Raw genomic sequence first — 15344 nt, forward strand, 5'->3', positions numbered from 1 at the left:
CCCCTAGTCCTTGTACCATCAACTAGTGGGAACAGCCTTTCCTCATCTAGCCTATCCAAACCTGCCATAATCTTGTGCACCTCTGTCAAATCACCCCTCAACCTCCTTTGCTCTAATGAAAACAAATCCAACTTCTCCAACCTGCCCTTGTAGCTAAGATCCCCCATCCCTGGAACCATTCTGGTAAATCTCCTCTGTACCCTCTCAAGTGCCTTCACATCCTTCCTAAAGTGTGGTGAACAGAACTGGTCCAGTTGGGGCCTAACCAGCACTTTATAAAGGTTCAGCATAACTTCTCTACTTTTGTACTCAATACCTCTATTTATGAAGCCCGAGATCCCATATGCTTTGCTAACCACTCTCTCAATATGTCCTGCCACCTTCAGAGACCTATGCACATTAGCTTCCAGGTCCCTCTGTCCCTGCACACTCTTTAAAACTGTGCCATTAAGTGTATATTGCCTCTCCCTGTTCCTTCTGCCAAAATGCATCACCTCACACTTCTCTATTAAATTCCATATGCCACTTGTCTGCCCATTCTGCTAGCCTTTCTATGTCCTGTTGCAGTCGATTGGTATCATCATCACTATTTGCCACACCCCCCAGTTTGGTGTCATCAGCAAATTTAGAAATTCTACTCTGTATTCCAACATCCAGGTCATTTATATATATCAAAAAAAAGCAGTAGCCCCAGCACTGACCCTTGGGGAACACCACTGTCTACCATCCTCCAGTCTGAAAAACAGCCATTTACCACAACTTTCTGTCCTTAAGCCAATTTCTTATCCAAGCTGCCACTGACCCACCTATTCCATGAGCCTCAATTTTGTTAAACAGCCTTCTATGTGGTACTTTGTCAAATGTCTTCTGAAAATCCATGTAGACAACATCCATTGCATTCCCTTCATCAATCCTCTCTGTTACTTCATCAAAAAATTCAATTAGATTAGTCAAACACGATCTGCCTTTTACAAATCCATGTTGGCTCTCCTTAATTAGCTTAAACCTCTTCAAGTGCCCGTTAATTTTTTCCTTGATTATTGTTTCTAAAACTTTACCCAACACTGATGTTAAACTGACCAACCTGTAGTTACTAGGATTGTCCTTACACCCGGTCTTGAACAATGGTGTCACATTTGCCACTTTCTAATCCTCAGGCACCTCCCCTGCATCTAGGGAAGATTGGAAAATTATGGCAAGCCCTTCCGCTATCTCCTCCACCAATTCCCTTAGCAACCTGGCCTGCAAGCCATCTGGACCGGACGACTTGTCCACTCTAAGCATACCCAGCCTTTCTAGTACATCCTGTCTATCAATTTTCACCCCTTCCATTGCTTCTACCTTTTCCACTTCTACTGATATTTTGTCAGCATCCACCTCCTTAGTAAACACCAATACAAAGTACTCATTGAGTATTCTAGCCATGCCCTGCGCTTCCAAGCCCCTAATAGACCCCACCCCGCCTCTTACTACCCGCTTACTATTTACATACCGGTAGAAGATTTTTGGGTTCCCTTTTATGTTAATCGCCATTCTACTCTCATATTCTCTCTTTGCCAATCTTATTTTCATCTTCACTTCCCCTCTCAACTTATTGTATTTGGTCTGGTTCTCCCTTGAAGAATTCACCTGACATTCATCATACACCCTCTTTTTTAGTTTCATCATCTTCATCTCCCTCGTCATCTAAGGAGCCCTCGCTTTGATTCTCTTACCCTTCCCTCTTGTTGGAATGTACCTAGCCTGTACTTGGAACATCTCATCTTTAAAGATTTCCCATTGTTCCATTGCAGTTTGTCCCGTCAGTCTTGGGTTCCATTTTACCCTGGCTTAGATCCTTTCGCATCCCATTGAAGTTAGCCCTATTCCAGTTTAGAAGTTCCACTCTAGATTGTTCCTTGCTGCTCTCCGTTGCTAATCTTAGAGTTAGTAAAGGTAATATAGTTACATAACAGACTGTGGATATGAATAATCCATGTTTCTGGAAAGAATATCATACATATTAATTAGGAAATGTGTATATATATATATATATTTATTATTTATATATATATTATATATGGGTTAGTTTGATGGTTGTTCAGTATTAATAGCACTGATTCATGCGACTATTGTTACATTTTCAGTTCTAGCTGTGCTAATGTATCAACTACATTAGTTCACTCCTCCAGCTCTGCAGGCCCCACCAAACTTGCCATTCCTTTGACTCAAGTCTCTTGCCCATCCCCCTCCTGCACACATTTTTTTCCTGATTGGACCTCTGAAGCAACTTGGGAAGTTGTCACCAATATAGGCATCTGCTGCTTCTCTGTTTTCCTCTTGCTCTCAAAGCCAAACCTTCCCCAGGACCACCCCAACCCTAGCCCTGCACCATCAACTCTCTCTAGTTTCTCTCCATCTCCACCCACATCCAATAACGCTCCTTCGCCCTGCATTCACACATAATTCATGACCCCTCAACTGCCTTTCCTGACCACCCCCCCGCCCAGCCCCCGTTAGCTGAAATTATAAATAGTTTCCTCTCCTCAGGCATTGTCCTGTCATTGCAAATTTCCATCCTGTCCAACTTCCCTTTCCTCTCCAAGTCCTGAAACAGTTTGCCGCTTCCCTGATTCATGGTTTCCACCCCTCCTGTAGCATTAAAATAGCCCGAATCAAAGTCATAAATGACATTCTCTGTGACTGTGATCGTGGTGCATTATCCCCCTCATCCTCTCTGCAGTCTTTGACATGGTCAATCACAACACTTCCATTCTCAATCTCAATCTCGATGGGACTGCCCTCGCATGGTTCCACTCATACTTATCTGACCATGGTTAGAACACCTCTACCAACACCTCTCTCCCCGCTCCCACAGTCGCCTCTGGAGTCCCCAAAGGATTCAGCCTTGGCCCCTCCTCTTTGCTAGCTGCCAAGTGAGGCAAGTAACTTCTTCTCAAGCCAATACCACTGCAACTCTGAAAACAACACTGCGGAGGTATTGGACAGCTACATGGATTGTCCCTCCACTTACAATCACCCCTTAGGGGCTGACCAACATTGGTAATTTAGTGCTATTACTTTTATGGATACAGCAGCCTTATCGTTATGGTACTGGACTAGCAACCCAGAGTTCATGAGTTCAAATCACAGCATGGCAACTTGTGAAATTGAATTCAGTAAATCTAGTCATTTGTAGGCTGGAACTAGACCGTGAATGCTGTAGAATTATTGTAAAAACACAACTAGTTCATTAATGTCCTTCAGGGACCCGTCACGCCTACATGGTCTGGTCTGCAGGTAATCTCCAATCCCACATAACAAGGGCAACTCTTAATGTCCTTTGGACAACTGGAGATGGGCAATAAATACACAGTCTTGCCAGTCAAACCCACATCCCTAGAAACAATTAAAAAAAACACAAGTTAAAACTAATAATCTGGAATGGATGGAATTTTGGGGATAATTGAAAGAGAATAAATTGTGCATAAAGTTCTCTCTAAGGTGTCATGTGTTACTACAGGAGGGGTGAAAACAGTATTGTTGCATGCAACTGACTGACCTGGAGGCTGGACAGTCTAACAGTTTCTATGCCTGGCAACATGCTCCTGAGCAGTTAATTAGATTGGCATACTGGCACAATTAACATGTTTTTATGAGAACACTAATGTTGTTCGTTTCCAAGGCTTAACCATCCCAATGATTGCACAGTGATTCATTTCATTGTGCGTGCACAATGGCAATGGCTTCCTTGTGGTTAAGTGACCTTTTATCACTTAATTCTTCTGAAGCAAAAAAGGTACAGGTCATTAGATGGGGAAACATTCAGCTCTCATCACCCTGCACCAATAATCACCATATCCCAAAGCTGATGTGAATGCACTCAATCTTGTATCTTTGATTTGCATCTCCTCTGTGGCATTTCAACTAGGCTAGTAAAGGGGCCTTAGCCTGCAGTTGTGTGCATAATAAGGCAGCCAAGTCACTAGATCTAATGAGTTTCAAACAACTGTCTATCAAAATCCCAATTATCCTAATGAAGAAGGTCATTCAATTACCATATAAAAATATTTATTAAGCATAAAATACACAGTATGGTGTCCTGAACTGACAATTCATTAGGAAATAGTGGCACCAAGGACAGAGTTAATTTCCTGGCACCACAATTCTCAAAAACCCTTCTTGCAGAACCCAAGGACCAAATAGTCTCAAGCATAGCTTTAAAATCTGCACAGTTTCACAGTGCTGCAGCAAGGGTCCTGCCTCACTGTGGATAGTTTAATTTAATATATAAATCATGCTGTTTTGGTATCTGTAGCTTTACTGATAGTGAACTTGAACAATTCAAAGGCATCCAGCCAGAAGCATCTCTACCTGCTTAATACTAGTAGAAAGTAGAGTTGAAGCAGGTTGTCAGCATGCTGAGCAAGTGAGGTAAACAGTTTAAATTTAGGCAGGGCTGGTACTCCATCACAATTCATCCTGACCTCTATAATTTACAGCACTACATCAAGCTGCGCTGTTGAATTCCCATTAGAGCTTTATGTTTCACGGTTACAATATAAAAAGATGATTCTTTGCCCTGCCTTAAACAATTTATTATACCAGCACCATTGACTGACATTTTGATGCATTTAACTACCTCCTTTTATAAGTAATACATCGTTGTGGATCCTGGATCAACACTACAGTTTGAATGCTGTCGGAAAGTTATCGTAACAAAGTGCAATCAAAGACACTTACCAGATCCAGGCTATCTCCCAGAACCTCCTAAATCAAGAGGCAGAGTACCTACAAATGATACTGCAGTATTACTGACATCCTACAAGTCTACACCTGCTTTTTCACTGCTGACATTAAAAAAACTTTCATTTACAGAATATCTTACCAAGTAGAAACACCCCAAAATACTTCCAACAGTGGATTACTTCTGAAGTGCAGGAGACAGTTGTTCCATAGACAAATACAGCAACCATTCTGCACCAGCAGCATTCCACGAGCAGGAATACGATGGCTGACCAGCTAATCTGTTTTTTGGAGGTATTAGTTGAGGGAATAATGGGAGTGCAGTGATACATTAAAAATGAAAGCTCATGGTTTATTTTGGTCAACATTACAGAACAGTGCCGCTATTGAAAGTGACTACAAAGTGCTACTTGTAGTCTTTTCTGTAGCTGATTGGAAAATAAGACTGGCATCTAAGCTATACAATACACTGGTACAAAATATTTAGCATTCTTACTAATTAAGAATACCAAGTAAAATTGTTACACTAAAGATTAAAGGGTAAAAATTGGGTAGCGCCCCCTTAGCGCCCCAAAAAAGTTAGCGCCCCCGCAGCCAATTTTCCCAGGTAGCGCTCTTGGGGCACTGCGAGCCAATATCGCGGCAGGTCGCGCCACGGTGCTGCAGGCCTTCCTCCCCTTATTAAAGGGGAGGGGCCTGGCGCAGCGCAACCCGGCGCCCAGCTGGGCCACCAGGGATCGGGAGTGCCAGCAAACGAGGAGTGCCGGGCTCATGGAGAACAGCCGGCACTCCACGGGGGTGGGGGGGGATCACGGGTGCCGGATACAGCAAACCGGCCAGGTGCTGGCAGGTGGCCAGCAACAAAAATGGCCGCCCGCCATCTCCCCTTTAACTAGCGCCGCCCTGGCTGCAGGTAGGCCCCCCGACCCCGGCGGACATAGCGTCTGGTGGTAAGTCGGGTGCACCACCCAATGTTACAGCCGGAGCGCTGCGCACGGTGATGATGTCATCGCCGGTGGCGCAGCGCCACATGGCGCTAACTGTTAGTGCCACTGCTAACCTCTCGCTGAATTTTGCAGGAGGCGTTAGAGGTGCTGCGTCCAGGCACTAGTTGATTTGCGCCCCGTTAGCGCCCCTCTTAGGGCACTAACAGGAGGTGCAAATCAACCGAATTTAGACACTTAAGAATTTTATTTTTAAGAGGATCCTTTTATTAAAAAAACTCACAATTGCGTTATAGACAGAAGGTAATCGGATAATTCAAGGAAACATCGCAAAACAGATTGGTGTGCTCTTTCTGACAGCACTGATCGTCATACAGACTGGGCGAAGCTGCCTGGAGCTGGCAGCAAAAGACACAATATGCTCGTAGGTCTGTGTACAAGTACTGAAATCACATTTTTAACATACAGCATTAGTAGAGTCATCCGTCCTTGCAAACTACCGCCCCATCTCCAACCTCCCTTTCCTCTCCAAAGTCCTTGAACGTGTTGTCGCCTCCCAAATCTGTGCCCATCTTTCCCGCAATCACATGTTTGAATCCCTCCAATCAGGTTTCCGCCCTTGCCACAGTACCGAAATGGCTATCAAAGTCACAAATGACATCCTTTGTGACTGTGACAAAGGTTATCTATCCCTCCTCGTCCTTCTTGACTTGTCTGCAGCCTTTGACACGCTTGACCACTCCATCCTGTGTCAGCTGTGGCTCAGTTAGTAGCCCACTCACCTCTGAGTCAGAAGGCCGTGGGTTCAAGTCCCTCTCCAGGGACTTGAGCACATAAATCTAGGCTGGCACTCTAGTGCAGTGCTGAGGGAGTGCTGCATTATCAGAGGGGCCGCCTTTCGGATGAGACATTAAACCGAGGCCCTGTCTGCTCTCTCAGGTGGACGTAAAAGATCCTATGGCACTATTTCAAAGAGGAGCAGGGGAGTTATCCCTGGTGTCCTGGCTAATATTTATCCCTCAACCAACATAACAAAAACAGATTATCTGGTCATTATCACATTGCTGTTTGTGGGAGCTTGCTGTGCGCAAATTGGCTGCCACATTTCCCACATTACAACAGTGACTCCACTTCAAAAGTACTTCTTGGCTGTAAAGCGCTTTGAGACGTCTGGTGGTCGTGAAAGGCGCTATATAAATGCAAGTCTTTCTTTTCTTTTCATCATTCTCCAACGCCTCTCCACCGTCGTCGCTGGGTCAGACTGCACTCATCTGGTTCCATTCTTATCTCCTGCAACAGATTCTCTTCCCCCTCCTGCATCGTTACCTCTGGTGTCCCCCATGGATCTATTATTGGCCCCCTCCTATTTCTCATCTACATGTGGCCCCTTGGCGACAGCATCCGAAAGCACAGCGTCAGTAACCACATGTGCACCGATGACACCCAGCTCTACCTCACCATCACTTCTCTTGACCCCTCCATGATCTCTAACTTGTCAGACCACTTGTCCGACTTCCAGTTCTGGATGAGCAGAAATTTTCCCCAATTAAATATTGGGATGACCAAAGCCATTGTTTTCAGTCCCTGCCAAAAACTCAGTTCCCTAGCCACTGACTCCATCCCTCTCCCTAACATCTGTCTGAGGCTGAACCACACTGTTCACAACCTTGGTGTCATATTTGACCCCGAAATGAGCTCCCGACCACATATCCGCAGAATAACAAAGACTGCATATTTCCACCTCCATAACATCGCCCGTCTCCGCCCCTGAAACCCTCATCCATGCCTTTGTTACCTCGAGACTTGGCTATTCCAACGCATTCCTGGCTGGCCTCCCACATTCTACTCTACGTAAACTTGAGGTGATCCAAAACTTGGCCAGTGTCCTAACTCGCACCAAGTCCCGTTCACCCATCTCCCCTGTACTCACTGACCTACATTGGCTCCCGGTTAAGCAACGCTTTGATTTCAACATTCTCATCTTTATTTTCAAATCCCTCCATGGCCTCGCCCTTCCCTATCTCTGATCTCCCTCAGCCCCATCAACCCCGAGATATCTGCGCTCCTCTAATTCTGCCCTCTTGAGCATCCCTGATTATAGTCGCTCAACTGTTGGTAGCCGTGCCTTCTGTTGCCTAGGCCCTAAGCTCTGGAATTCCCTGCCTAAACCTCTCTGCCTCTCCTTTAAGACGCTCCTTAAAACCTACCTCTTTGACCAAGCTTTTGATCACCTGCACTAATTTCTCCTTGTGCGGCTCGGTGTCAAATTTTTTGCCTTATAATACTCCTGTGAAGCACCTTGGGAAGTTTTACTACGTTAAAGTGCTATATAAATGCAAGTTGTTGCTCTTATTATTTATCAGTATAACATGTCATATACATGTCTCTGTATTCTGTTTGAAGAACACATGCTGTAGTACCATTCACATAGTACCAGCTTCCGAGTCAATTTTCCCCTTTCACCTAGACCGTGACCAACATGCCCACCACTCAACAGTGAAATATGAATGAAGAGTTTAGGGCCTAGAAATTGGGTTTTGGCGCAGCAACGGCTTTAGCGCCGGAAGTTAGTGCCGGAGCTAAGTCGCGCTGGTCGGGCCAAAAATTCACTACTTCTGCGCCCAAACGGCTGCCGGCGCTGCTGAAAGCTGTTAGCGCCTGAAAACTGGCGCTATGCGCTGAATTTCGGCGCTATTCCGGCGCTGCGGCGCCCGCTGCGGTGCGGCAGGTTCGGGAAGTGCAGGCCTCCTCCTTCCCTTAAGGAGGACCTGCCTGCACCCGGCCGCGGCCCGCGATAATCTTATTAAAAATGAGCCCGGCACCTCGGACAAGTGCCGGGCTTGCTTCTGTTCCGGGGGGGGGGGGGGGGGGGGGGGGGGGGAAGTCCGGGGAGGGAGCTGCGGCCAGGCGGGCGGCGGGAAAGCGGCCGGCCGCCGCGGGGCCTTTAATGCGCCGGCGCAAACTTGTGCAAGGCACCTCTGCCAGAACGTTGCTTGCGGCTGCCACGGGCGAGGCGGCCGCAAGTCAATTTCCCAGTTCGGGCGGGTTACCATGGCAACCGGGACGCTGCGCACACCGATGACGTCATCGGTGCCGGCGCAGCGCTACCGGTCTACCGCGGCGGAAGGGCCCCAGGCAATTTAGGCGCCGGCGCCAATTGCAGCGCTAGGCCCTCTAGCGCCGCAAAATCGGCGCTAAGGGCACTGAATTTCTAGGCCTAGATGTTTTCATTTGAGCAACGCTCTCCCTCCATAGACACATTGTGAAAGGCATCAGTCAGTGCCGAATGGGCAGACAAGTGGCAGATTTCTAACAATGGTGTCCTGAAACTAGCCTCAAGAACTTCAGGAGTACAGCCCGAGGTAATTAGTCTGTTCATCTGTTTATGACTCAAAAGAGCTGAAGGATCAGATTCTTGCATTCAGCTGTTAAATTGGGTCAGACTCAATTTGATCTGTGTAACAGAGCCACCCTTGCCAAAAGAAAGATTATTTATGAATCAAACAAAAGTTGGGTTTATTTTTTTTTACAATGTGTGGTTTCAAATGGTAATTCTGGGCACTTAGCTCATGACTGAGACAGTGAAATGATAATGGATCAGTCTAACATTAAGCCAATGGATGACAATGTTATGAAAAAGGGAGAGGTTGCAAAGCATTGGCTCAGCATGCCCGCCATTTTGGGAAGCATTTTGCTAAACTTTTGTGACAGTGCAGCAAACTCACAGACATAAGAAGGGCTCAAAAGCCTGACCTGCTGTGGCAAACTCCACTACATTCAGATTTGTTATGGTAACAAAATGCCAGACTTGACTCAGTGGGTAGCACTCTCGCCTCTGAGTCAGAAGGTTGTGGGTTCAAGTTGCTCCAGAGACTTGAGCACAAAAATCTAGGCCGATGCTCCAGTACAGTACTGAGGGAGAGCTGCACTGTCAGGAGGTGCTGTCTTTCGGATGAATCGTTAATCTGAGGCCCCATCTGTCTTCTTAACTGGACAGAAGAGACCTCAAGGTACTAGTCAAAGAAGAGCAAGGGAATTCTTCCAGTGTTCTGGCCAAAAGTAATCCCACAACCAACATCCCATACAGATTATCTGGTCAGTTCTCTCATTGCTGTTTGGTATGTGCAAATTGGTTGCTGCGTGGCCCTCCATCAGCGACTATGTTTCAAAAGCACTGCATTGGCAGTGAAGTGCTTCGAGACATCCTAATGTCATGAAAGGTGCTACACAAATGCAAGTTCTACTTCTTTCCCCAACTCGTCCTGGGGATTGCTGCAAGTAACCGATCACCATGTGGGCCTGAACACAATGGCCCGGGCACAACAAAAATTCACATATAGCAAAGGATAGAGAAACCGAGCACATTCTGGGCACAGCAAAGAAAATAACACAAGATTTCAGGTGGAAGAGAAATTTTTCCTCGCCAAAAGTTGCTTTTGCAGGTCATGTTAGGACTGCCAGCTCCCAACTCACAGGACTCCCAACCCACAGGACTCCCAACCCACAGGACTCCCAACCCACAGGACTCACGCTGCTGTTGGCAACACCAAAGGCAAACTTGCCAATTGGCTAAATCTGCCAGACAGGAACACCCAGATTCATATTCTCTTTCTACAAGACCGACCATTAAGCAGCCAATTTGCTGCCCACCTTCACAGATTGAGAAGGTTTATTGTTGCCGTCGGTTGCCGAGACCTGTGGATTACTTGCCAATGGAAAAGCAGCTGTAGGGCTGTGAGTATGAATAGCAGACAACCAGATACAGCAGTTAATACAGTGCCAATTAACACCACTAAAAAACAGCTGGAGAAATACCCATATAGAAAAGGGAATGTGTTTACTCATCTGCGTGCTGTTGAGACACTAACGAGAATGCTCATCAGCGGCAGTCCCTCTGGCTTCTGAGCTTACAAAGACATTAAAGAGTGACTCACTGCCATCAACAATGCCAATCCTTAACTCTGTGAATCTCGACTGGCTGGAAAGAACTATTTGAAGAAGACATGCTTGCAGCTTCGAGGGGGATGTAGGAGGCAGAAGAAAACAGTCAAGTAAAAGGTTAAAAAAGAAATCACTTCTTAAAGATTTAAAACTCATTAAAACGATCAGATACATTAGACTAAGTAAGGAGGAAAAAAACGTAAATTTAAAGTTACAAATAATGGGATAAAGAGGGATAGGAGGATAGAAGGAAATAATGAGACAAGAAGGGGAGTACAGGTAAAATATTTCCATGTCTTCATTTTTATACTAGCCGATGTCCTATGGGAAGTTGGAGGAAGTGCGAACAATAAGGCTGTTAGCAACAAAGTGCGATGGAGAAGTATTATAGGAAGTAAGTGCGGCACTTAGCGGAAGTGCACTCAATGTGCAAGACTTTATATTGGTGAATGGTGTTTCAAGAGTAATTTATGATTAATATTACAACAATAGATATTCCTAATGTTTGAATAGCTTTATGATGAAAATGTGAGTATTCCTTTCAGCATTATTACATGTGAGATGAAAACTAAAAGAATCAGTTAGTCAAGGCAGCCAGCACTTTCCCTAGGTCTGTTAGGGACAGGAGTAGGCCATTCAGCCCCCCGAGCCTGTCCCAACATTCAATTAGATCATGGCTGATCTGCATCTTAACTCCATTTACCCGCCTTGGTTCCATATCCCTTAATATCTGTTGGCAGTCTGAAGTTTAAACGTCATTTTTTGTAACCACTGATGAGGAGGATTCACTGGGAGACCATCACTGTAGAGAGGAACTGCTTTTGATCCAATGTGGTTGGCAAATCTATTTTGTTTACCAAATGCTGGGACATGTCAACAAATTACTTTCACACACATTACTATATCTTGCAGGTGATACCGTTCTGCATGTGCACTGTGATTAGGTTGTGGCTGCATAAAAAAAGAAATTCTATAAAATCCCAAAACATGAGTGATGCTGTGACAATATCGTCTCTGTACTTTTACTCTCCGTCACCAAATACTGTCCTAATTCCACATCGCTGTGGGTGTTTGAGCAACATAGCACAATGATCTTTTCTTTCACTGTCAGAAGTATCTGTAAGTGTACAGTTGAGCTGTGAACAAAATCACCCTGCTACAATGGTCAATACTGTGACACCAGAAACTGTACCTGCAACTACCACCAGTTAGGACGATTTTGTTCCCCCAGTAATTGCCGTGAACTAAACAGACGCTTCAATTGCACACTTACTCCTGTGAATGACTCAAGTTTCCAAATGACTCCTTACATTCACAACCTCAATATACTGCTTTTCTGTTAATAATTCCCCATAAGCTATAAACGTCTTTATCTTGCCTGGGAGTAATCTCTCATAATCCTTGGTTATCTTAATCAATGCATTGTTCGTACAGTTAATCCTCTTTCATTCTATCCTCTAATAAGGCCACTTGCGAGGGCTTCTTAGATTGCCATGCTGATTGCTTCTCCCACCTGAACCAGATTCCTATCTTCTGCATCATGACATTATTATGAAATATAATTAAATTACAACATAGAATACAATACTCATCAGGACGCAATTAAAGGTAAAGTATTGCAACTGCTTTCAACGATCTCAACATCAAAAACTCAATGTGGAGTTGTCTAAAACACCTTAGTTTGAAACAAGAATCTAAACAAAGATTTAATGTAACAGTTGGAACTAAGACTGCCCAGCCAAGCTGTGGTAATCGTGGAATGGGCTGCACCATGGATTACAATTTTTAAATTACAACTTTCCCTGGACAGAGTTGGTTGGTGGAGATGATGGAGATCCCTGTAAAACAGAGAAAAAAATTGTTTTTAAGCCTTTCTTGTGTAGCTGTGTAGATTCTACTGCTATTGATCATTGCTGTGCTACTGTCTTCAGAAATAAAATCTACAGTAATAGGAGATTGCAAATAACATGCTTATACTCAGCCCGTACAGTTAACATTCTGGCTCCTTTTTTACAATGGAGATCGATATGTATGTAGTTGAATCCAGATCTGCATCTACTTTCATGGTACTCTAATATTTTTCTTGCTCCCTATGCCCCCAAACTGAAGAACTGCAACACCCCAATGGGACTAAAAGCATTGAGAAATCAATGAGTGGCAGATAATTAAAAGAGTGCAATGGTCAGTTTTCAGACACAAATTTTGCTTTACATTCTTATGGGTAACTTTTGAAGTCATGTTCCAAACATTATTGTGCATTAGTTCACAGCTTAAGAGAGAGATATTTTAACCTTCTGGGCAGTATTCATTTTAAATTTTAAATGCAATCGCATTTGTGCAATATTGCATTGGTAGCTCAGGTTTGTAAGCCTCTTCTAAATATAAATTCAGGTAAAGCAACAGTATCACACATATTATGATTCAAGTGCCAGGGTTAGAAGTGATGTGACAACCAGCTCTTCAACTAAAGATACCGTAGGTGAATTATGGTTAAATTCAGACATACATACACAGATCTGCTAAAACACCCACCAAAGTATTGCAGATTATATGTAGCTAATTGCTCCATGCCTCACTGTACGTAACTAAGTGTTGATTGGTATTGCAAGGGAAGTATTTATCTTAAATGTACCATAAATTCCTGCACGACAGTACGTAGACCTATCAGAACGTGACTGACTTGCCTGAAACATTCAGGCCTGGGCAAGTATAATTCTCCAGTGAAATGCTCTGATTCAGATCATTTCTGCGAATGGATTGTATGTGTAATTTGGTTTTATAACCTTAGGAGAATAATTTAGTGAAGCACTCCTTGCATTAGAGGATGCACTTGATATTGAATATCTTTACAAGGTTATAGGATTGCAGATGCAGCTCACACAATTAGTCAACTGACAATGCAACTGGGACTTTCCAACTCCACTCACCCACTTCAATACTAAGCAAGCATGAGTTGCACACTGGCAGCTTCAAAAATAATTAATTAAATTCTTTCTGTTGCACTCATACATGCTGCCTCGAGTGCTCATCAAATTAGAACGACTGACTGGTAAGAGCTATAGAGATAACAAATTCTGGCTCACCTTTCTCTTCCAAAGAAAGCCCTGGCTTGACCCAGCGTGAAATTAAACCTGCTAACCAACAACGAGTGATATAACTGGTAACATTTATATAATTAAAATGTCACAGGGACAAACACAATGCCATTATTTTTCAGTGCGTTATGCATGCAGGTGAAACTTAGAGGCAGCATGTCACACTCTAAAGGGATATACAGTGAAACCTGCCACAAAGATCACCTGTCGAAGTAACTAATGCATGACCGTCAAGTAGTATTAAAGCTTTGACCACGCTCGATCAGCTCCGATGGACAGGTCACACCGTCCTCATGCCCGATACCAGAATCCCAAAAGAAGCGCTCTACTCGGAGCTCCGACACGGCAAAGAGAGCCCCAGGTGGGCAGAGGAAACGCTTCAAGGACACCCTCAAAGCCTCCTTGAAAAAGTGCAACATCCCCACCGACACCTGGGAATCCTTGGCCCAAGACCGCACAAAGTGGAGGAGAAGCACCCGGGAAGGCGCTGAACACCTCGAGTCCCTTCGCCGGGAGCAAGCAGAAGCCAAGCGCAAGCAGCGGAAGGAGCGCACGTCAAGCCAAGCACCCCACCCACCCGCCCCTTCAACCACCGTCTGCCCCACCTGTGACAGAGACTGTAGGTCCCGCGTTGGACTCATCTGTCACCTGAGAACTCATTTTTAATGTGGAAGCAAGTCATCCTCGGTTCCGAGTGACTGCCTAAGAAGATTAAATTAATACTCAGATTTTTAAAAATCAATCTAGATCTATCTTAGAACGTGGAGATAAATGCAGAAAATGTAAATTTAATGCAATGGAAAAACTTTAAACTAATTGTCATAATTATTTCTTGGTCAGTAAGAACTGAAACCCCAACATTAACCTCTCTTTCTCTTTCAGATGCAGACAGTGCATCTTCCAGCATTTTGGTTTATTTTAAATATATATTTCTATTAATAAAATGGACAATTGTGACAAGTGGACAATGGATTGCAAACCAAGTCTGCAGATAGTGGAGAATCACCACAGAATTACTTCAGTATCTTTGATGTGGAGGGTAGGGAACAACTTGCTTCAGTTGACAGGTACTTTGTACAATTGAATTGCTGTATCCTTGGTAACAACATACGAACCATTGTGCACTGATACAAGCCAACCTTCAAACTATTACAATGTAAAGCACTCTACCATAAATTTAGTCTCCTATGCTGACCTACAGAGGCAGTAATTTAAAACAGTTATGGGACAGTTTGTGTGTACTGTGCTGTTTCTGTGGTGAAAAAGAGAGAAATACAAAAAAAGATGTTCTCTAAACTGATTTGTGTTTTTCCAGCAACACACAAACTGCTGACGAGGCTTGTTTTGTGCAAAAAATTGACGAATTCTTGGTTCTCAAATGATGCTAAGAGCAGTTGTGTCGGTCTATTTTCCCTCCCTCTTCTCCTGAAGGTGCCAATGCATGCGGTACTGCCCTTCAGTACTTCACCCAAGGGGCCATTTTTTGCTTACGGTTCCAGTTATGTTAGAGCTGTACGGAGCACTGGTCAGACCCTATCTGGAGCACTGTATTCAGTTCAGGCCACCGCACCTCAGGAAGGATATATTGTATTGACCTTGGAGGGGGTGCAGCGCAGATTCACCAGAATTATACCGGGGC

At 44.4% G+C, this 15344-nt stretch overlaps 1 protein-coding gene across 21 annotated transcripts in view; it reads right to left on the reverse strand.

Annotated features, from left to right (window-relative positions):
• Positions 1-15344, reverse strand: part of LOC147109520 (alpha-(1,6)-fucosyltransferase) — a 993309-nt gene that overhangs the window by 322537 nt on the left and 655428 nt on the right. Inside the window, exon 1 of one of the 21 annotated variants that reach the window (XM_086003549.1) lies at positions 4868-5271. The exons of the other annotated variants lie outside the window; for them this stretch is intronic. The gene's annotated coding sequence lies outside the window, so the exon portion shown is untranslated. Of the gene's footprint in view, positions 1-4867; positions 5272-15344 lie in introns of those variants that run through there. 21 annotated transcript variants of the gene reach the window in all.

Source organism: Somniosus microcephalus, chromosome 12 (genome assembly GCF_052327205.1).
Source record: "Somniosus microcephalus isolate GS21.2 chromosome 12, FLI_Smic_1.0, whole genome shotgun sequence".
Taxonomy (NCBI): Eukaryota; Metazoa; Chordata; class Chondrichthyes; order Squaliformes; family Somniosidae; genus Somniosus; species Somniosus microcephalus.